Consider the following 6,429-nt stretch of genomic DNA (forward strand, 5'->3'; position numbering starts at 1 on the left):
TTTATTTATAATGATAAAAAAAACGAAAGGAAAATATTTGAATGATACTTCAAATATTACCTGCAATATTCATTCACAAAATAGTTTTAAATTTAAAATAATTTTTCATTTACATATAAGTACATTATTTTTTCTGATATGATAGTTAAATAGCTGTTGAGTAATATAGAAGTATTTCTTATATTCATTTCAAAATATTTACATATTTTAAATTTTTATACTAGTATATTTTGTTATATAAAATATATTTCACTTAGTAGAATTCAGCTACATAAATTATGTATTCAGTGTCGTGTATTTTAAAGCTTTATCTTACTCAATAAATTCATATTTAAATCAAATACACTTAAATTAAACTTACATTTAAGGTATTCAAATTAAACACCTTCTTTTATTTATTCTCATTTCAAAAATCACAAAATTAAAATTTAATCAACCAGAATAATCACTGCTGTGCTGCATACTTTCAACACTCAAATTAATGAAAATTAATTAAAACAATTCCATTTACAGTATTTTTAATCAAGTTATATTCTTCTTTACATGCTTCCTGCTTTTAGGCTGCAATATCAATTAAAATTCCTTGTAACTACACTATTTACTTAATTTAAGTACATATGTGGTAATAAAATATTCTCAATAATTTTATCAATTCTTAAAACACTTTAATTTTAAAATTTAAATTATACGAATTATAATAAATTATCACATAAAATTGATGCAATAATAAATATAATCGGAAAAAATGTACTTACTTATTAACTTGTAGAAAAATATCACTCATACGCTATGGGGACCCGTGTTCATAAAATTTATAATTGAATTAAGTTAGTTTATTTATTCAAAACTAAATTAATTTTTCTCAACTACATTTTAGATTTCATATTTAAATGTTTAAAACCAACTTTTATTTGCCAAATTTTGGATATGTATATAATGATATATATACCCAAATGCATCATAACTTGTTTAGTATTCTCCTGTGGAACAAAAGAAGACTTACTTATCACACATATTTTATTATAAATTTGAACACATAAACTGTAAATTATAGAAAACGATCTGAACTTTGATTTCCGAGTATTCACACAAGATTTTGTAAACAATTTTTATTATTCCAGTGAGAGTTAACCAATGGTGTGGTTTCACTTAACAACCTGGATACGAAAACAGTCTTCACGGCATTGACTTGACTACAATAATTTATTGCACTGCGCAAATATCTCGGTTTACAATAAGAATACAAAATATACAAAAATCTTTTCACAAAATTAGATTTTATATAAAATTGTGAATAAAAAGCAACACAACACAAATGAAATAAAAGATATCTGACACAAATAGAGTAAAGTAGATTATTTGTACCTTGTGGGAAGAAACAGAAGACAGATGTTTTATAGATTGTAACTAATTAAATCTTAAAGAAATATTTTTTATTGAATTAACGACATTCCTGATTTTATCTCAAAATTTGAGGTGTCAAATCTAATCACTAATATTTGGTTAAATAAACTTAAACCAAATAACCGAAGATTTGTAATCAATTTTCAATGTTTTAAGTATTTTCTTTTACGAACGTCTTTCCTTCTACGAAATTTTTTATGTTAATCTTAAAATAATGTTACTTTAAGAAAAATATTATATATTATATAACATAAAATATAATTAAAATGACTTTAAAGTTTTACTTAAGTGTTGTAAATGATTAATAAGTAAAAATAAAAATAATTGGTAATTAGTGTTAATGACTTAATAACAAAGTTTTTTAATTAATTTGTTTACTCTATTTATTACGATGTCTGTAATAATGTAGTCCATAGAAATCTTTTCCAAAAAAAAATTATTTTTCCATGTATATGATTAAAAATCTTCATAGTTTACCCTAAAAATGTTTTTTTATAATTTTAACTCTTTTTAAAATAAATGAGTATATTTTTTATTTACTTGACTCTATTTCAGTTCATCAAAAACCTTTCAAAATACTTTTTACAAAAGATTTTGGGGTATTTCTTTAATTTGTTAGCATTACCAACATTATGTGCTTGCCTTTTTGAAGGACTCATTAATTATTTGCAGTTGGTTTCTTGTAAATTAGCATATTTTTCATACTCACGCCTTTTTAAAGGATTCTTGTTTTTATAAGATAAATTATTAAGCCATTTGTTTCTTTTTTCAGTATTTATTTTTAGAAATTTATAAACGTATAATTTTCTAACAATCACTTATTTTACTTAGAACTTAAAACTGCTTTAAATTTAACACACTTTTATTTTTTAAATATTTTCAAGTAAGGATTTTAATTAAACATGTTGAATAAATTTCAAATACAAAAACAGTGAAAACTCTTATAAGCGAACACTTAACAACAATAAACTTTTGTTGGTTTAGGAGTGATACCCAGTTCCTTCATTTGATGATAAAAAAAATCGTGTTTTATAAATATTGTCGAAGTGCAATATCTTTTCCAGAAACTGTGTCCATTTCGAGAGATATCACTGTATTCACCCATCAAGGACTGAAAAATTTACGGTAAAGGAAGTTTAATTTTCACGTAATTTGAAATCTGCCATGAAAGGATATTCAACATCCATAACATTTTGAACAGTTTTCATATTTATAATATCAAAATATTACTTTCAATTTCCTCCTTACTTGAAACAAAAGCATTATTTGTGGGCAATAAGGATTTTTCTTTTCATTCGATTACTATATTTAAATGACATCATATCTGAAAACATTGGATTCTGTTATCTAACATTGAAAGCAGTTTATTAATAGCAAAATTTTTCTGAAGCTGTCAAATTTTAAATAGAAAACTAATAGAAATATTTCAAAAATAATTAATATATCAAGTAAAACAAAGCAAAAGTAATATATATTACAATTTAAAAAATAAAAAACTTCTACAATAAGAAAGTATCTGAGACAAATAACAAATTCATTAATTTTGACTACTTTTAATTAAATTACAATAATTTAATTATTTTCAATAATTTTTTGAAAAATATGTTTTCATCTACAATAAATGCAAGTATACTTATGTAATATTTGTACATATTAATTAAATTATCGTCTACATAAATTGTAGTGAAACCATATAACTTATAGTTGACAGAGACCAATGGCAGCTGCAGTACAATTGCATTACAATCACTTTGTCACTTATAAGGTTTTGCATTTAATGCGTTAATTAAAAAGTAATCCTTTTTATCTGTGGTATTGAGGAAAATTTTTTTATTTATTTTTCAGCCCTTCTGAACAATGTCCTTGTTTCTTATAACGTAACTATACAACCCTCACACAGTCCGTAATATTTTGGTAACTATAAATCATAATGCATGATATGCGCTCTCATTTACCCAAACATTATATATGTGACAGATATGATAAAGTAGTTTCCGCTAGTCTGTACTATCTTTAAATTTTAGTTATAGTCTGTAAGACCTGTAAGACGTTATGGCAGGGTTGGAAAATTTAATCATAACCACTTTTACAGATTTTACAGACTTTTACAGACACTGCTATTCTTATTATAATAAAAACAGAAATTGAATCCACGCAACAATTTCAAAACGCCGTTGGTGAAATAGTTAGTTGGACAGAAAGATGGAAATTGGTTTGAACGGTTTGAAATCAAACCATATTAATTTTGCAACAAAAAAGTACTCGTCTTATATACACCTAAAATAAAATAAAATAAATTAAAATAAAATAAAATAAAATAAAATAAGATAAAATAAAATAAAATAAAATAAAACAAATAAAATAAAATGAATTAGAAATAAAACTTCGAACCTATTAATGGCATTTAGGCAGAAATTCATATCTGTTGACCATTCATTCATAGTTGACCATATATAAGAAAATATTGAAGTCAGTCTGGATATATGGTGCACAGCTATAGAGTTGTGCAAATAAAACTAATATAGAAGTTATACAGCGCTTCTAGAATAATGAGCTTCGATCAATAGTAAACGCCTCATGGCACATCAGAAACAGCGACCTTCACCGCGAACTAAATGTACCAAAAATCACTATAGAAATAAGTAACTTGGCGGAGTGTCATCATGAAAGAAGAAGACGATTGAAACAAATAAACCTTTTAAAAAGGTGACGCACGCTCAATAGTATTCAATATAATGTATTAATAACTATTTATAAGTCAATCGAAGTAAACGACCCGTTGGTCAGCTGTGAACAGTTAAGCCATAAGAAACTTTTGTATCTTTCTAATAATTGGTTTAAATGGTAAGAGTATGCCATATGTCATATGACTGAATAGGAAATAGTAGTTATATAGATATTGACTTTACTGGTAATTAACTATAAGTAAGTAAGTAAGATAATTAACTTTATTTAGCAATATATGTATTATTCTTATATAATTTTTACAAAAATAAAATAAATATCATCAGAATGTGTTTTGTTTATGAATGAGTTGATTAGTTATGGCACATTTCTATTAACTGTCATTAACTTTCATTAATTAACTTTTAATTGAATGGACTTCATCTAAAAAAGTAAGAAAATATAATGTTAGAGGCTTTTGAAACCAGATTAATCATTATAATTGTTTTATGTATATACCTTTCATGGGATCATTATTTCTTCAAGATTTGATCAAATAATCGAATTGCATTAGGATTATTGTATGCATTATTGTTGTTTCCATGATTACAAAAGCCGTTCGTTTATTCATACTAAACATACCACAAATATCGATTCGGAAATTGATAACAGCAAAATTTAGATAGAATTTTTCACACTGAAATAATATAAAATGAAGTTTATAGAATAATAAGAAAACAATAATAATTTATATTTAATGTTATTATTAATGTACATAAAACTTAATTATTTACAAAAACCATACCTAATATTAAAAAAAAATTTTTAATCTTTAATATTACATTCATTCGAGTTCACGTAAAATAATATATAAGATATTATATCGTATTTTAGTTTCAAGAAACGATTATTTGATCTGAAATACGGATACTCGTACGTAGCTTAACTCAGACATCAATTTTTGGTCAATTAATTGTACTTCAGTTTTTTGTGAACATCTTTTTGAATACAAGAGGTTGAGAAATTATGTTGCTTTAAAATAGACGTTTATCAAAAATAGTCGATTCTTTTTACTCACAATTTTTTTATCTGTCTTTCACAAATCAACATGTTTATTTCTTAAGAACATATTTTATGGCAAATGTTTTGTTTCTGATGCAGTTTTCCTGTAGTCATCTTTTAAAGGGAGTCAATTATTACACTTTCGGCACAAATGCATAATCTTAAACATAAGTAGTCACTCGCATTAAGGAATCTAGTCATTTTTGTTGTAATAATGTGCTAATAGATTAGATTCATTGGACCAAAGAAACATTTTTCAAAAGCTAAAGCTTTTTAAAACAAAGCACACTATAAACTGAAACTTATATAGAAATATATAGATTGTATTCTATTATTTACTTATGTGTGTGTATATTTTTTCATAAATGCAAATAAAATACTGTATGTATTTTTTAACACTTTATTAGGGACTGAAAATTAATAAATTGATGTGAATGACTTAATATTTAACAAAATCTTAACATTAACTAAAAAAAATAATATATCTTTAAATATCAACATACCATCATCTTAAGTGCCGGTTTTTCGTTTTTAAAAAAATTTTGGTATTTCTTAAGAATTTCAGAAAATTTTCTCCTTCTGGACACAATATCATGGGCACAGTAATTTAACAAAAATACATCCAAACATTTCACCAAAAAGTTTATCAAAAAGCATATCATACTTATTAGGTTATGAGTTGAGAAGGTCGGCAAAAATATTAATGCAGCATAGAACAGACCAATATTGGTAACGAAAAATGTTAAAAGTGAAGCAATTACATGAAATTCAAAGAGTTTATTGCATTCAATGGTCGATAACGTGACTTCAGTGTGCATAGTCATCAACCTCTCAAACTTTGTCAAAGTATCCTTACACAATAGTTTCGGAATTAAAACTATTGAGATAGAATCATCAATGGATTCCTTATTGCAGTCGCCAAAAATTCCTATTAATTCACTGTTTAAAATGCCAAAATATTTTCTCATATGAGATAATAAAAAAAGGTAACGGAATATGATAGTTTCCAAGAAATTATAAACTGTCATTATATATAAATTTAATAACATATGCATGAAAAGAAAACTATGTTTATTGTTATTTAGTATGTAACTAATCAAAATCGTTAAATTTTGCCAACAGAAAGAAAAATATTTACCAAAAATTAGCCAATCTTCTGTAAACGAAGGAAACTGATAAAAACTAGTGTTTCCAAAATACTTCTTATTAAAGTGAAACAATTTTTTCATTAATATAAAACATTTATGATCATATGTGGACCGACGTGCTATACTGTGTACTATAACTAGAATATGTACA

This window comes from Teleopsis dalmanni, chromosome 2 (genome assembly GCF_002237135.1).
Source record: "Teleopsis dalmanni isolate 2A chromosome 2, ASM223713v2, whole genome shotgun sequence".
Lineage (NCBI taxonomy): Eukaryota > Metazoa > Arthropoda > Insecta > Diptera > Diopsidae > Teleopsis > Teleopsis dalmanni.